The 18208-nt window shown below is 45.7% G+C and overlaps 1 long non-coding RNA gene across 2 annotated transcripts; it reads left to right on the top strand.

The window, feature by feature from the left end:
- Positions 1–2913: 2913 nt before the first annotated feature.
- On the top strand, positions 2914–6428 carry LOC132821403 (uncharacterized). Of its 2 annotated transcripts, none has more exons than XR_009645308.1 (3): positions 2914–2994; positions 5360–5444; positions 6343–6428. It is a non-coding gene; the product is annotated as an uncharacterized LOC132821403 (long non-coding RNA). The 2 variants fall into 2 exon arrangements; XR_009645307.1 differs by lacking the exon at positions 2914–2994 and adding an exon at positions 4346–4520.
- The last annotated feature ends 11780 nt before the right edge of the window (positions 6429–18208 follow it).

The following is an 18208-nucleotide window of genomic DNA, read 5'->3' as shown; positions in this document are numbered from 1 at the left end:
GTGTTTGAGAGGTGAATACCCAGCTTGTCCTATCTATTGCTATTGGAGAAGATCTATAATTACTCACACTAAGCACAGCAGTAGCCAGAATGGCTAAAATCAACTCATTGGAAACAAGTTGCCTTCACTGTTTTGAGGTAAACAACGAAACCTGAAATAGGTTGTTGCGAATTGGAATGTGATGTCAAGAAACCTTGCCATTTGTGTCCACTCTGCATAGCTCTAAGCTGCCAAATATATTCAACAAGAGAAAGTGAGGACTGCAGATGCTGGAGATCAGAGCTGAAAATGTGTTGCTGGAAAAGCACAGCAGGTCAGGCAGCATCCAAGGATAGCAGGCTGAGACAATGGGTCGGCCGGGGCAGTCAGGTTTGTAGATTTTGGGCAGGAGGTAGAAACAGGCGGTGCGGAGTTGTGGGACTATGAGGTTGGAGGCGGTGGATGGGAGATTCCCTGAGGAGATGAGGTTATGGATGGTCTGGGAGATGAGGAAACGTCGATTCTCCTGCTCCTTGGATGCTGCCTGACCTGCTGCGCTTTTCCAGCAACACATTTTCAGCTCATATATATTCAATACCCAGGATACAACTAGGATTGCCATATGGGAAAAAAAAATCATTCAAGAAATAATGGTTCTACAGACCATCAGGTAAGAAAAGCAGAAAATATAATATTACAGCTTTGACCAATAGGTCAATAATGCTGGAGCTGTTTTCCTGCATCATTTTTAAGGTTCCTATATTTTATGTAAATGTGTTCTGCTTTCTCCGATTTTGAGCTTCCCTCCAGAATATTTCCAGCGAATGTGTAGTTTTGACGTTTCTCAGGTTGCTCAGCATGATTGGCTATCTGCCCAGAAATCTAACTGTGAGCTGCCTGAGGTGATGACGCTGTAATAATGTAAAATACTGTTACAGAGACTAGGTGGATCAGACCCTGTCAAAAGTAGATAGTGCTCTGACAATTGAGTCTGACAAAACAAAACTTGATAAAGTATCTTCTTGGCAAAAGGCCTGAAAATTGTTTAGAAAAGTGAGTGGTACCGATTGGAGCCAGGTGGACCTTGTTGAGTATGAGATCCTTGTTTGGGGTTGTTCACCTGGACCAATCAGGGAGCCCAGGCTGACGGACATAACCAGGGGAATCACCAGCTGGAGGATGCTCAGGTGTGCGGTGGGATCCCATCTGCGCTTACCCCAGCCCGGACGGAATTTCACATTGGCCCCAAGGCCCAGTACTTCCCCCAGGAGCCTATGCCCCACAACCTGAACCACCTCCAGAATTTTAGTTTTGCCCCTTTTCCCGGAGCTCCGGGGAACAGGCTAACTGTTTGGAAGTGGCAGACCTAGAGCCCAGTCAGGTTTGAAGGTTCTCCCTCCCAACTTTCATTAGCTCTTTAGCTGCAAGCTAGCACAGGAAAGGCATCTCCCTCCACAGTGGGGACTTCACAACGTCCAATAGGGGCAGTTGGACACCCTTTCTCAATCTTATCTGAAAAGGCACTTTGGTGTTTCTCCAGTGATAGGGGGCCGAATGGAAACATTGAAAACAGGAGCAGCAAACTGACAAAGGATGTTGTAGGTTACACAGGGACATAGAGAAGCTGCAGAGCTGGGCTGAGATGTGGCAAATGGAGTTTAATGTGGACAAGTGTGAGGTGATTCACTTTGGAAAGAGTACCAGGAATGCAAAGTACTGGGCTAATGGTAAGATTCTTGGCTGTGTAGATGAGCAGAGAGATCTCGGTGTTCACGTACATAGATCCCTGAAAGTTGCCACCCAGATTGATAGGGTTGTTAAGAAGGCGTAGTGTATTAGCTTTCATTGATAGAGGAATTGAGTTTCAGAACCATGAGGTTATGCTGCAGCTGTACAAAACTCTAGTGCAGCCACACTTGGAGTATTGTGTACAGTTCTGGTCACCACATTATAGGAAGGATGTTGAAACTTTGGAAAGGGTTCAGAGGAGATTTACCAGGATGTTGCCTGGTATGGAGGGAAGGTCTTATGAGGAAAGGCTGAGGGACTTGAGGCTGTTTTCATTAGAGAGAAGAAGATTGAGAGGTGACTAAATAGTGATATTTATATAATCAGAGGGTTAGATAGGGTGGACAGGGAGAGCCTTTTTCGTCAGATGGTGATGGCTTACACAAGGGGACATAACTTTAAATTGAGGGGTGATGGATATAGGACCAATGTCAGAGGTAGTTTCTTTACTCAGAGAGTAGTAAGGGTGTGGAACACACTGCCTGCAGCAGTAGTAGACTCGCCAACTTTAAGGGCATTTAAATGGTCATTGGATTGGCATTTGGATGAGAATGGGATAGTGTAGGATAGATGGGCTTCAGATTGGTTCCACAGGCCGGCGGTGAAGGGCCTGTACTGCACTGTAATGTTCTATGTTCTATGTTCAGCAGTAGGCCATTCTGCCCTTCGAGCATGCTCCTCCATTCAATGTGATCATGGTTGATCGTCCAAATCAGTCCCCAATTCTTCTTTTCATCTTTAGATCTCTTTAGCTTAAAACTGTACCTACCTCCTTCTCGAAAACATTCAATATTTTGGTCCTAACTGTTTTCGGGTAGCGGTAAATTCCGCAGACTCACCACTGAGGGAAGACATTTCTCCTCATCTCAGTCCTAAATAGCCAACCCCATATCGTTAGCCTGTGAGCCCTGGTCCTGGACTCCCTGGTCATTAAGAACATCCTTCCTGCCTAGTCCTGTTAGAATTTTCTAGGTTTCTATGGGATCTCCACCCTCATGCTTCTAAACCCTATTGATTGTTATCCTAATGATCCAGACTCGTATTAACACTACAAAATAAAGAGCCAATCCTACTGGATTACCTGGATGACATATTTGCCTCTTGCCATTAATTGGTTAAAACAGGAGAGATCCTGGCCTGGTGACTGTTCAGTTTCTGACCCGTGTTTGATGCTGACATCAGGATATCGAAGCTCAAAGGCAAAATCCAGCCCAGGGAGATGCAAGGGTAAGATGCTCTTTTACTTGTGAGCAGAACATTAATTTTGTCTTCAGATCTTTTGTTTATTTTATCCACAACCTTGTACATTGAATTGTTAATGGTGCACATGTGATGTATATCAGTCAGAATTAAAGATGTCCTGCTGGATTTCTGATCTTTACATGACCTGGTCTTTCTCTCGTGAGTGCAGCCAAACAGTTGCCAGAGTATTGTCCAATGTAAACAGTAGTTAGTCTGTATTTTGGCCTTGGATTTTTTTTTCTGTTTAGACCACCTCCCCAGAGGGAGTAGTTGTACAATAGTCTTATGGAGAGAGACTGGACTACCAGTTAAATGTGACAGCTGTAGTCCACATCCCAGACTACCTGTGACAGGGGAAGGACAAGGGAGCAAATCCAGATCATATGGAAGACACCCCGGGAGTAATCTTAACAACCTAATGTCATTTTAGAATGAACTCTGAAAGTTTATTATGTTGCATAAAATTATGGATGGTCTTTCGCATCCAATGTGATGATTTTCCAATCAATCAGTTGCTGCCAGCCTGTATTGATGATCCTGAATTAAAACCAACACTTGCTAGAATTGGGTTTCACACATGTGTGTCAATGCCAATCTAAATAACTGTAGGTGCAGTGGAGGCTGATTAGTGAGATCCAACAAACTGTGCACATGTTCTGGGAAATGTTCCTACTTTACTATCTGGTTGTAATTGGCTCCTTGCAGTTGTGTTTACAGATTCTCCTGTTTAGTTTTTCACTGCGAACTATAATTAACAACCCTCTCAGCTGTCATAAAGGAAAGAGGAATCTCATGAAGAGGAGAATGAGTTTTGATGTGGCTTAATGTCCCATTTTTAAATACAGTCTCCTCACTCAGTGAACATTTGCTTCCAAGGGGATTGGAGTGAATCCAAACCTACTCGAAAGCCCAGCCCTCTCGGGCCCCTCCCTCTTACAAAGAAGCTGCCTGGACCCTGTACTTCTCAGAACTGAGTGGAATCACTTTGCAGTTGGGATTTTCAGATCACGCCCCAACGCCACGGTTTGCCAATAAATCAAACTGAGGATTGGTTAACAAAAAAGGAATGATGCTTTCTGTCTTTTTTTTCATGTTTCTAGTTCTTAGTGAGATGAGCTTCTGTCTTAAATAATTGCATTTAAGGTGAATATTGTGAAATTATAGCTTCAGTCAGCAGAAGTGTAACAAGTTAAGCTGGGCTGTCACTGCCCCCCTCTGGAATGTAGCAGCTCCACTAAGAAGCAATGTGTTTATAAAAGAACAATTGATACCAGTAAAATGTTCCGAGCAACTAGTGATGGTTCTGTTTAATGCAGATCCTTCGCGGTATCATGGAGATTAGTATGTGATCATGGGAAAGTCCCACTAGCTCATTTTAAGACTTTTTCATAGTTCCTTCAGAAGGGGTTTGAAACTGAACAGCTTTTCCGTGGTGTGTTTTAAGTTGAAGTGTGGTCCCACAGTTTGGAAACTCTCTTTTCCATCCACAACCCGTAGCTGCTCACTGGAAGGTGAGTTTACAAGTTGAAAAGCTGGACATTGAAGATGTATTCACACAAGAATTTTGGAATTTATTTTCTTGTCTTGAGCTGCCGTGGTTGTCTGACTTATTATTGTTGGTTTTCAAAACTTATTACTTTCCATAAAATTCTTCCGAAGCTACAATTCAATTGGGACTTCCTGAGTTCAGATAACCTGAGGTGTTTACTGAAACTCAAACATTAGAGAGCAGTTTATAGTGTCCTAATCACTGTATTGGTTAAACATCAAATGGGGAAGATGTTGAAGGAACTTCAGTTAATTTTCTGTGGTTAAAGGCAACAAAATGCATAATTAAAACCGCTTTTAAAGTCAATATATTCATTAAAGTCTGGGAAAGAAGTTCAATTTACTGAGGGAAGGTTCAAATCAGCTCCAATAAGGACCTGTTCTAATCGGGAGTGTGAACAGAGAAGGTTTAACAAGCCCCCAGTGAGCTGGGACAGGGTGGAATCTTATACTATTTCTACTTAATAATGGAGAGGTTTGAAGTCAAGAGAGAATTTGCATTTATATAGCACCATCAACCTTCTCAGAACATTCCAAAATAATGTGAAACAAGAGACCATTCTGTTTGCAACTACCTGGTTCACTCCCCAGTCATTCCCAATAACCTCTCCCCTTCCCGTTGTACAATTCCAGACAATGGAAATGGGGTGAAAGATTATCGAGAATATGCAGGAACATAGTGTAAACAAGTCCTGAGACCGAGTGCCAGTTTAGTCGGGGTGGGGGTGGTGGGGGGTGAATGGGGAATGGGGAAGCTGTTTATTTGCGGTATCATTTGCCCTCCACCTGCCTCACTCTGTAGGACTAGGTTCTGGATCCACAGCAGGGAAGGAGCTGTGAGAGAAACCACAGAAGTCCTGTAACATTGAGTGAACACACCATGTCGGGTGAGTGTTTTTATCTCTTATAGAGACTAAGTTGTTTGTTTTTGGGTTATAGTTTGTAGGGGCAATAATGCAGAACTACACAAATAAAGGAACCAAGATTCATTAATATTATTTGATATTTAAGGGCTCTGAGTCAGATGTACAGCATGGAAATAGACCATTCGGTCCAACCCGTCCATGCCGACCAGATATCCCAACCCAATCTAGTTCCACCTGGCAGCACCCAGCCCATATCCCTCCAAACCCTTCCTATTCATATACCCATCCAGATTCCTTTTAAATGTTGTAATTGTACCAGCCTCCACCACTTCCTCTGGCAGCTCATTCCATACACTCTCCACCATCTGCATGAAACAATTGCCCCTTAGGTCCATTTTAAATTTTTCACCTCTCTCCTTAAACCTATGCCCTCAAGTTCTGGACTCCCCAACTCCAGGGAAAAGTCCTTACCTATTTACTCTATCCATGGCCCTCATGATTTTATAAACCTCTGTAAGGTCACCCCTCAGCCTCTGATGTTCTAGGGAAAACAGTCCCAACCTATTCAGTCTCTCCTATAGCTCAAACCCTCCAACCCTGGCAACAGTTAGCACTGCTGCCTCACAGCACCAGGAACCTCGGGTGACTGTCTGTGTGAAGTTTACACGTTTTCCCCGTGTCTGTGTGGGTTTCCTCCGGGTGCTCCGGTTTCCTCCCACAGTCCAAAGATGTGCGGGTCAGGTGAATTAGCCATGCTAAATTGCCCATAGTGTTAGGTACATTAGTCAAAGGGAAGTGGGTCTGGGTGGGTGACTCTTCAGAGGGTCGGTGTGGACTTGTTGGGCCGAAGGGCCTGTTTCCACACTGTAGGGAGTCTAATCTAATCTAAATCTAAAAAAATTTTTTTAAACCCTTTCAGGTTTCACAACATCATTCCAATAAGAAGGAGACCAGATTTACACGCAATATTCCAAAAGTTGCAGAATCAACATCCTGTACAGCTACAACATGACCTCCCAACTTCAGTACTCAATATTCTGACGAATAAAAGAAACCATACCAAACGCCTCCTTCACTATCCTCTCTACCTGTGACTCTACTTTCAAGGAGCTATGAGTCTGCACTCCAAGGTTTCTTTATTCAACAACACTGAGGCTGTACAGGCTGGGGCTGTTTTCCCTGGAGCGTTGGAGGCTGAGGGGTGACTTTATAGAGGTTTTCAAAATTGAGGGGCATGGATAGGATAAATAGGCAAAGTCTTTTCCCTGGGCTGGGGGAGTCCAGAACTAAAGGGCATAGGTTTAGGGTGAGAGGGGAAAGATATAAAAGAGACCTAAGGGGCAGCATTTTCTCAGTGTGGTACGTGTGTGGAATGAGCTGCCAGAGGATGTGGTGGAGGCTGGTACAATTGCAACATTCAAGAGGCATCTGGATGAGTATTGGAATAGGAAGGGTTTGGAGGGATATGGGCCGGGTGCTGGCAGGTGGGACTAGATTGGGTTGGGATATCTGGTCAGCATGGACAGGTTGGACCGAAGGGTCTGTTTCCATGCTGTACATCTGTATGACTATGACTCTGAGGAATGTCTTACTGAAGTCTGCCCTTATCAATCCTCTTCATTACTTCTCTCACAAACTTGATTGAGTTTTTTGAAGATGATCTCCCATATTGACTATCCCTAATCAGTCCTTGCCTTTCCAAATACATGTATATCCTGTCCCTCAGGATTCCCTCCAACAACTTGCCCACCACCGAGGTCAGGCTCACCGGTCTATAGTTCCCTGGCTTTTCCTTACCCCCTTCCTTAAATAGTGGCTCCACGTTGGCCAACCTTATATTGCTCTGGGACTCACTCCCTCTGCCCACCGCTGCTCCAGAATTCTCCTCCAGGGCTAAGGGGGAGGAAAAGAGAGAGAGAAAGGAGGAAGAAAGAAAATGAATAGGGGGAGCAGGGAATCTCCAGCTGGAGTGTCTTCCTGTTCGGCCATCTTGCCAGAGTAATAGGGAATTCGATTGTAAGTGGAACAAACAGATGTTTCTGTGGGACAAACGAGGCTTCAGGACGGTGTAATAAAGTCAAGAGCTACGGATGCTGGAAATCTGAACAAAAACCAAACCTGCCAGAGAAACTCAGCAGGTCTGGCAGCATCTGTGGAGAGAAAGAGTCGACATTTCGGGTCCAGTGACCCATCCTCAAAACTAGATCAGACCTGGACGAGCAGCAGGATGGTATGTTGCCTCCCTGGGGCTCGATCCTGGGGCTAGGATCAAGGATGTATCGGAGCGGTCACCGGACTTTCTGGAGAGGGAGGGGGAGCAGTCAGTACCAATGTCACGAGATAAAAAAGATGAGATGTTCTGAACATAATTTACAGAGTCAGGAAGTAAGTTCAGAAATGGACTCAAGGTAGTGATTTCAGGATTATTACCAGTGCCATGTGCTAGTCAGAATAGAATTTGGAGAATATATTTGATGATGTGGCTGAGAAGATGGTGTGGTGGGGAGGGTTTCAGATCCCTGGGGCCCTGAGACCAGTACAAACTGGACAGGTTATGCCTGGGCAGGACTGGGACTGATGTCCGGGGCAGAGTATTTGTGAGTATGTTGAGGGGAATTTAAATTAAAATGTGGGGGTGGGAGCAATCGAAACAGACAGAAGAGAAGGAAGCAAAGGCGAGAGCAACAGACAGTGTGGGAAATGGGAAAAACAATGGGAAGAGGGTTCAAGCTATCATGGTAAAGAATGTAAACAGGACTAAAAGTGTGAAGCAAACAAGACTTCAAGCTTTGTGTGTTCATGTGCACAGCATTCACAATAAAGTGGATGGATCTGTTGCACAAAGAGATCTATTCAGGGAGATGGCTGCAGAGTGACAGAGGGGCATTGAATGTCTCGAAGTATTTAGGAAAGACCGACAAGGGAGGGAAAGGCAGTGGATTTGCCATTAATAATTAACACAATAGTGAGGAAAGGTGGTAGATTCAGTGATGAGGAATTAGTGTGACTGGAGCTCGGAAACACCAAAGGAGAAAACAATAGTTGTGTTTGTATATAGACTCCGAAACCGAAGGGGTACTGTTGGGAATTACATTAAACACTCCCAGAAATTAGAGACACAAGCAATAAAGGAACATCCATAATTACAGGTGGCTTTAATCTGTGGATCGATTGGGCAGTAAACAATCCGGTAGAAGAGGAATTATTGGAGTGTGTACTGGATGGTTTTCCAGACCAATACATTGAGGAACCACTAGAGACTGACCATCCAGACTGTGTGTTGTCATGAGGAACAAATAATTAGCAGACCAGCCGTGTGAGGCTCACTGGGAATGAGTGACCATAAGACAATAGAATTCTTCATCAAAATGGAGAGCAATGTAATTGATCCTGAGACTGGAGTTCTAATCCAAGGCTGAGGAAATTATGATGGGATGAGGCATTTGTTGGCTTTGATAGATTGAGAAACATTACTGAAAGGGATAATGGTGGATAATCGATGTCAAACAATTCAAGAATGCATCGAGGAACTGCAACAATTTATTCCTGTCTGGCACAAAAATAAAACCGGAAAGGTGGTCTGACCATGGCTAATACAGGAGACTTGATTTGATTTATTATTATTGTCATATAGACCCAGGTATCGTGAAAAGTTTTTTGTTTTGCATGTAGCACAGACATAGAAAGTGCATGAGGGTCATCGAGCAGATCTAGTGATCTAACACTATTCCTAATTTTCACACGTGCCAACAGATTCAAGAACAGCTTCTTCCCTGCTGTTATTAGACTTGAGAATGGATGTCTCCAATTTAGAATTTAAATGTTGATCTCACTCTCTGCACAATCTCTGCGGCTGTAACATTGTATTCTTCACTCTGCTCGATGACCCTCATGCGCGGGAGGAGCAATGGACTTCTGGGAAGGTTTTAAATGGGTGAGATCTAAACCCGAGACCCGATATGATAAGGCCTCCCTCTCACCCACCTCCTCTAACCTTACTAAAGTCCGTAAACTTGGAAGGTTCAACGAGGAGAAAGTGAGGACTGCAGATGCTGGAGATCAGAGCTAAAAATGTGTTGCTGGAAAAGTGCAGCAGGTCAGGCAGCATCCAAGGAGCAGGAGAGTCGATGTTTCGGGCATGAGCCCTTCTTCAGGAATGAGGCTGGTGTGCGAAGCGGGCTGAGATGAAGGGTAGGGGGGGAGGGAATTTGGGGGACGGGTGCTGGGAATATGATAGGTGGAAGGAGGTGAGGGCGCGGGTGATAGGCCGGAGAGGAGGTGGGGGCAGAGAGGTTGATAAGAAGATTGCAGGTCAAGAGGGAGGAGGCATAATCTAGGTAGCTGTGGGAGTCGGTCGGTTTGTACCCACAGCTACCTGGACTACACCTCCTCCCACCCTGCCCCCTGTAAAAACGCCATCCCATATTCCCAATTCCTTCGTCTCCGCCGCATTTGCTCCCAGGAGGACCAGTTCCAACACCGCACAGCCCAGATGGCCTCCTTCTTCAAGGACCGCAGTATCCCCCCAGACGTGATCGACGATGCTCTCCACCACATCTCCTCCACTTCCCGCTCCTCCGCCCTTAAGCCCCACCCCTCCAACCGCCACCAAGACAGAACCCCACTGGTTCTCATTTACCAACCTCCATATACAGCGTATCATCCACCGTCATTTCCACCACCTCCAAACGGACCCCGCCACCTTCCCTCCCCTATCAGTATTCCGAAAAGACCACTCCCTCCGTGACGCCCTCCGTCAGGTCCACACCCCCCACCAACCCAACCTCCACTCCCGGCACCTTCCCCTGCAACCGCAAGAAATGCAAAACTTGCACCTACACCTCCTCCCTTACTTCTCTCCAAGGTCTCAAGGGATTCTTCCATATTCGCCACAAATTCACCTGTACCTCCACACACATCATCTACTGCATCCGCTGCACCTGATGTGGCCTCCTCTATATTGGGGAGACAGGCCGCCTCCTTGCGGAACGTTTCAGAGAACACCTCTGGGACACCTGGACCAACCAACCCAACCACTCTGTGGCTCAACATTTCAACTCCCCCTCCCACTCCACCAAGGACATGCAGGTCCTTGGCCTCCTCCATCGCCAGACCCTGACCACACGACACCTGGACGAAGAGCGCTTCATCTTCTGCCTAGGAACCCTCCAACCACAAGGGATGAACTCTGATTTCTCCAGTTTCCTCATTTCCCCTCCCCCCACCTTATCTCAGTCCCAACCTTCGAACTCAGCACCGCCTTCTTGACATGCAATCTTCTTCCCGACCTCTCCGCCCCCACCCCCCACTCTGGCCTATCACCCTCACCTTGACTTCCTTCCACCTATCGTAATCCCAATGCCCCTCCCCCAAGTCCCTCCTCCCTACCTTTTATCTTAGCCTGCTTGGCACACTCTCCTCATTCCTGAAGAAGGGCTCATGCTGGAAACGTCGATTCTCCTGCTCCTTGGATGCTGCCTGACCTGCTGCACTTTTTAAAGCTCTGATCTCCAGCATCTGCAGTCCTCACTCTCTCCTACTGTCAGGGGGAGGAAAGGGAACCGACGGTCAGAGCAGGGATCCCCTGTGGCTGTTCCCCTCGGCAATAAGTATACCGTTTTGGATACCGCTGGTGTGGACGGCCTACCGGGGAAAGCCATAGTTGTCAGGTCTCTGGCACTGAGGATCAGAATGGAAGGGGGAGAATAGAAAAGCGCGAGTGGTAGGGGACTCAATAGTTAGACGGATTGACAGGAGATTTTGTGGTCAGGAGCGGAATTCCTGGAAGGTATGTTGCCTCCCCAGTGCCAGGGTCCGGGATGTTGCCGATCGGGTTTACAGTATTCTGAAGGGGGAGGGTGAGCAGCCAGAAATCGTGGTACATATCAGCACCAATGATATAGCCAGGAAAGGGATTGAGGATCTGAAAAGTGACGACAGAGTTAGGTTGGAAGCTAAAGAGCAGGACGAGTACAGTAGTGATCTCAGGTTTGTTACCGGTGCCATGAGATAGTGAGATGAGGAACAGTCAGCGAATGCAGCTGAACACGTGGCTGTGAGGCTGGTGCAGGAGGGAGGGCTTCAGATACCGAGACCATTGGGATACCTTCTGGGGAAGGTGGGACCTGTACATGAAGGACGGGTTGCACCTGAACTGGAGGGGCACAAATGTCCTGGGAGGGAGATTTGCTCGTGTGGTTCGGGAGGGATTAAACTAGTTTGACAGGAGGTTGGGAATCAGAGCCACATGTCTGAGAGGGAGGGGCAGTTGCAGATGAGGCAGTGACAGGATGTAGGGAATCTATCAGGAAGGTTTTTCATGCGATGAAACAAAGGGATTGGTTAAAGTGTGTCTGCTTTAATGCAAGGTGTGTCAGAAATAAGAGTGACAAACTTAGAGCATGGATCAGTACTTGGGGCTATGATGTTGTGGCCATAACAGAGACATGGGTTTCACTGGGGCAGGAATGGTTGCTTGATGTTCCAGGGTTTAGAACATTTAAAAATAACATCGAGGATGGAAAAAGAGGAGAGGGTGTAGCATTGCTCATCAGAGAGTGCATCACAGCTACAGAAATGAAGGTTTGTCTACCAAGTCAGTATGGATGGAAGTTAGGAACAGCAAGGGAGCAGCTGCTGCATTGGGGGTTTTCTACAGACCCCCTAATAGCAGTGGGGAGATTGAAGATCTCCTAGGCAGGCAGATTCTGGAAAAATGCAGATGTAGTAGGGTTGTTGTTATGGGTGATTCCAAGTTTCTCAATATCGACTGGAACCTCCTTAGTGCAGATGGTTTGGATGGAGCCGTTTTTGTCAGGTGTTCAGGAGGGTTTCCTTACTCAGTGTGTAGGCAGGCCGACGAGGGGAGAGGCCATTTTGGATTTGGTGCTGGGTAATGAGCCAGGACAGGTGTCAGATCTCACGGTGGGAGAACACTTTGGTGACAGTGACCACAACTGCCTCACATTTACCATAGCCTTGGAGAGGGAAAGGAGCAGTTACCGAGGGAGGATATTTAATTAGGGAAAAGGAAATTATGACAACTTCCAACAGGAGTTGGGAAGTACAGACTGGGAGCAATTGTTCCACAGAAAGGGCACAGCAGACATGTGGAGACTGTGTTTTAAGGAGCAGTTGTTGTGAGTGATGCACAAATTTGTTCCTCTGAGACAGGTAAGAAGGGGTAAGATTAAGGAGCCTTGGATGACGAGAACAGAGGAGCTTCTCATCAAAAGGAAGAAGGCAGCTTACGGAAGGTGGAGGAAGCAAGGATCTAGCACAGCTTTAGAGGATTACAGGCTTGCTGGAAAGGAGCTCAGAAATGGACTGAGGAGAGCCAGGAGGGGGCACGAAAAAGGCTTGGCAGGACGGATTAGGGAGAACCCAAAGGCATTTTACTCATACGTGAGGAATAACAGAATGATCAGGGAGAGGGTAGGGCCGATCAGGGATAGGGGAGGGAACTTGTGTGTGGAGTCTGAGCAGATAGGGGAAGCCAGAAATGGGTTTTTTGCTTCAGTTTTCACTAAGGAAAGGGACCTTGTTGTGAATGAGGACCTTGAGGAGTTGGGATACACGCTTGATCACATCAAGATTGATGAAGTTGATGGGCTGGAAATGTTGGAAAACATGAAGATTGATAATTCCCCAGGGCCAGACCAGATTTATCCCAGGCTGCTCCGGGAAGTGAGAAAGGAGGTTGCTAAGCCACTGGCGAAGATCTTTGCCTCCTCACTCTCCACGGGAGTCGTACCGGAGAACTGGAAGGAGGCGAATGTTGTTCCTCTTTTCAAGAAGGGTAATAGGGAAATCCCTGGCCTGTGGTCAGCAAAGTTTTGGAAAGAATTCTGACTATTTGGCAAAGCATAGTGTGATTAAAGGCAGTCAGCATGGCTTTGTGAGGGGCAGGTCATGCCTCACAAATCTTATTGAGTTCTTTGAGGAGGTGTCAAGACAGATTGACGAAGGTCGAGCAGTGGATGTGGTGTATATGGACTTCAGCAAGGCATTTGGCAGGGTTCCCCATGGTAGGCTTATTCAAAGTCAGGAAGTATGGGATACAGGAGATTTGGCTATCTGGATTCAGAATTGGTTGGCTGACAGAGGCAGATAGTGGTTGTAGATGGAAAGTATTCTGCCTGGAGGTCAGTGAGTGGGGTCCCACAGGGCTCTGTTCTTGGGCCTCTGCTTTTTGTAGTTCTTATAAATGACTTGGATGAGGAGGTTTAGAGGTGGGTTAGTAAATTTGCAGATGACACAGAGGTTGGAGGTGTCGTCGATAGTATCGAGGGCTACTGCAGGCTGCAGCGCGACATAGACAGGATGCAGAGCTGGGCTGAGAAATGGCAGATGGAGTTCAAACTGGATAAGTGCGAAGTGATGCATTTTGGAAGGTCAAACGTGAATGCTGAATATAGGATTAAAGACAGGATTCTTGGCAGTGTGGAGGGACAGAGGGATCTGGGTGTGCAAGTACATAGATCCCTCAAAGTTGCCACCCAAGTGGATAGGGTTGTTAAGAAAGCTTATGGTGTTTTGGCTTTCATTAACAGGGGGGATCAAGTTTAAGAGCCGTGAGGTTTTGCTGTAGCTGTACAAGTCCCTGGTGAGACCACACTTGGAATATTGTGCCCAGTTCTGGTCGCCCTACTATAGGAAAGATAGAGGCTTTGGAGAGGATGCAAGGAAGGTTTACCAGGATGCTGCCTGGACTGGAGGGCTTGCCTTATGAAGAAAGATTGACTAAGCTCAGACCTTTTTCTCTGGAGAGAAGGAGGAAGAGAGGAGACCTGATCGAGGTATACAAGATAATGAGAGGCTTGGATAGAGTCAATAGACAGACTTTTCCCCAGGACAGGATTGACTGGTACGAGGAGTCATAGTTTGAAGATATTAGGAGGAAAGTATAAAGATGTCAGAGGTAGGTTCTTTATGCAGAGAGTTGTGAATGCATGGAATGTGTTGCCAGCGGTGCTGGTGGAAGCAGAGACATTGGGGACATTTAAGCGACTGCTGGACATGCACATGGATAGCAGTGAGTTGAGGGGTGTGTAGGTTAAGTTACTAAATTTTACATTAGGATTAAACCTGGTCACAACATCATGGGCCAAAGGGCCTGTTCTGTGCTGTACGATTCTATGTTCTATGTATTCAGCCTCTCCCTATGCACACACCCTCCAACCACGGCAACATCCTTGTAACTCTTTTCTGAACCCTTTCAAGTTTGAAAAGATTAGTTAAGAGGGAAAATGTAGAAAGTTAACTTGTAGGGAACAACCAAACGGTGTATGAAGAGAATAAGATTGAACACAAATGTAAACCACCTGTAATAAGAAACAGCACCAATTATAATAGTTAAAAATCACACAACGCCAGGGTATAGTCCAACAGGTTTAATTGGAAGCACACTAGCTTTCAGAGCGACAGCCACAGTGAAAGCTAGTGCTTCCAATTAAACCTGTTGGACTATAACCTGGTGTTGTGTGATTTTTTTTAACTTTGTCCACCCCAGTTCAACACCGGCATGTCCAAATCAAATTATAATAGGTAACAAAGCAATGGCTGACTAATTGAATATACATTTTGGATTTGCCTTCAGAAAAGGGGCCACTAATAACATCCCAAAAATAATGGGGAACACATGAGCCAGTGAGAAGGAGGAATTGAAGTCGATCTGTATCCATAGAGAAGTGGTGTTGGAGAAATTGATGGATGGAAGGTTGATTTGGTTTCACTGTTGTGTGAAAGCAGCTGTTCACAAAGCTGCCTTTCCCATCTCATGTCGACATATTGTTGTATTACTTGTGCAGTGACGTCTCCCTTTGATCTTCTATCATCAAGTGTATCATTTTTTTAACCTCTCCAGCCTTCCCCAACAACCAGAGACCTCTCCCTTTTCAGTCCTTCCCTCCTCTGTTTAAAACCTGCAGCATCTCTCAGCGTTTCCTGGATGTGGTATAAGGGGATTGGCGTGAAACATTAGCCAGGATTCTGACCTCACATTGCCATCTGAGTACTGGCTGGAGCCTGGCAGCATCGTCCATGGTGCTTCGGTAGAGACTGGGTCTTCCACACAACCGCAACCAACCCCACCGGAGGGAACTCTCTCACTCCCAGGTGGTGGCTGTGGGGATGGGGTTTCTGAAGAAAGAAGGGAAGGGCTGCAGAGGAAATGCCATGATGATGTGGGTCTGTGGCCAGGCCTCTTTATCACCAGCTGAATGCCTGAGAGTGAAGGACTCCCTCCACCCCTCTCACCCTCTCCCCTCACCCCTGCCTCCTCTCAGTAGGGAAGCACAGACTGACATGAGAGAGGGGGCAAGCTGCTCGTTGGTTGGTATGCCACACTCTAGTGCCTTCGTTAAAAGCCATCCTTAATCCCAAGGGGTCTCAGTGGCTCATTTAAAGGGGAACTACTCAATGGTGGGTGGGGGTACAGGGTGCGAAGCCAGGTGCGAGTGAGTGGGGGAGGGGCTAGGGGGTGGGTGAAGAGCTGGGGGTTTGGGTGTATTGGGGAGGGGGGAGCATTATAATTCAGGCCCAGATCACTGTCAAAATGTCTGGGCTCAGGGCTTTCAGAGATATGCTGATAAGTGTGGAAATCCTTGGGGATCTAGTTCCTAATTGTTGTGACTGACCACCACCAGCAATTTTAACCCAACTCTTCCTCATGCTGTGACTGTCTTGTGTAACCTGCATTACAGCCATGACTACACGGCAGAAAGACCCCATGCACCACAAAGTCTCTGTCACATCTGCACTTGAAGTAGACGCTATATAAATTCACATTCTTTCTTTGATTACATACCTAGCTCGTGTCCAAATTATAAGTTGTCAGTAGCGTTTAGCCATTGTAGTTGAGTGGATATTTGGAAAATGAAAAGCCATCTATTTTATCGACAAGGGCCGATCAGTTTTCTTAGGTTTTGATAGTTTCCTTGTTGCTAATGTCAGGCTTAAAGGGACTTTCCAAAAATGAGGAAATTATTCAGATAGCTAAGAGACACAGACACATGAAATTCTATTGGCTCCTTCCTTTTGGTTAATTTGAGGAAATTTTTCATTCTTCACATTTACATAAATGTGGTTTCTCACAAACACAACAGTATTCTGCATCAATTTCCGATTTGATCTGAAAACCTGTTTAGTTTCGGTCAGGCTAAGGATGACAGAGCCACCATGCTGTGGAGTTAAAAAGTACAAGCACCAACTGAGAAATGAGCTGAAAATCCAAGTCGAAAATCCAATTATTGCCTGAAGCCAACAACAACATGCACTTATCTAGTGTCTTCGATGTAGTGAAAATATTTAGTTTAGATTACTTAGTGTGGAAACAGGCCCAAGGGGACATAGTTTTAAGGTGGTTGGAGGAAGATGTCTAAGTTGGCTCTTTACACAGAGATGGGTGCACGGAATGCACTGCTGTCAGTGGTAGTAGAGTCAGAGACATTAGAGACATTTAAGTGGCTCTTGGATAGGCACATGGATGATTGTACAATGAAGGGTATGTAAGTTAGTCTGATCTTAGAGTAGGATAAAAGGCTGGCACAACATAGAGGACTGATGGACCTATACTGTGCTGCACTGTTCTATGTTCAGAAAGAATTCCATTCTCTATGGCACATAGGGTTATACTTGACTATTGTTTCAATGCCTAGTCTTGACTATCTTTGGCCCCTTGCTTGCTTCTTCACTCAGCTGAGCTTAGATATTCTTGTATAATTTAACTAAACACTTCTGGTCTGGAACTTTAAGCCAAACCTCTTCACACTAAGGTAACCTCTTTCTTTACAGTTTGTTTTTCAAAAAGTCTGCTCAGAGTTATTACACAACCCAGGGGTAGGTTTCCTGGCTCAGAGGCAGGAATGAACACTGCACCACAACCAACTCTGAAAATGTGTTGCTGGAAAAACCCTTCTTATGCCTGAAACGTCGAATCTTCTGCTCCTTGGATGCTGCCTGATCTGCTGCGTTTTTCCAGCAACACATTTTCAGTTCTGATCTCCAGCATCTGCAGACCTCACTTTCACCACAACCAACTCCCCTTCTTAGGGGCCACTATTTTACAGATCCACCTTCCGCCATGCTGTGTAAAATCTGACTTACTGAAACTCAAAAGGCTTTCTTTTAGCTATGTGTGACCAAAAAGCACAATTTAATTCCTAAACCTCTGACTTAAAATAAAATGCACAACTATGTACTCTGTTCATTTATAAAACTTATGCAATTACATAAATTACGTTCGCCTCCAAGAACTAACTCTCTCAGACTGCTTTTTTAAAAGCAAAAATCACCATGGATACAGAAATACTAATTAACCATTAAACCCTTTCAGACTCACTGATTTGGCACTTGCTCAAACGCAAACTCCACAATAAATGGCATCAAAATAGAGATAAATCACACACGTTGCATCACATAAGCACAAACAAGTTCCCAATGCCAAAAGCATGACACCAAGCTATCATGGCCATGTTACACCAGGGACACAAGATGGCTAGCCTGTGGGTCTGTGTATGGGTCAGAGCTAAATCAGGGCATTCAAAGACTTATGAATGTACATGATGCATTCCAACCTTTAAAGATATTCTAATCATGAGACATATACAATAGTCATCCTGCTCAGGAATTGTTTCTCCAAACCTTTGTCAACCATTGCTTCAAACAAACTGAAATCAGGCCCTATTGGCCCATGGTTTGCAAACCAGGATTCCATGCCAGAAGTGACTGCTTCCAGTGGAACACTGTTACATCACACACACCATTAACTGGTGTTTCCTCTAATG

The sequence above is a fragment of the Hemiscyllium ocellatum genome, chromosome 13 (assembly GCF_020745735.1).
Source record: "Hemiscyllium ocellatum isolate sHemOce1 chromosome 13, sHemOce1.pat.X.cur, whole genome shotgun sequence".
NCBI lineage: Eukaryota > Metazoa > Chordata > Chondrichthyes > Orectolobiformes > Hemiscylliidae > Hemiscyllium > Hemiscyllium ocellatum.
The sequence above is the reverse complement of the archived record's forward strand: the minus strand, read 5'-3'. Positions and strand labels throughout refer to the sequence as shown.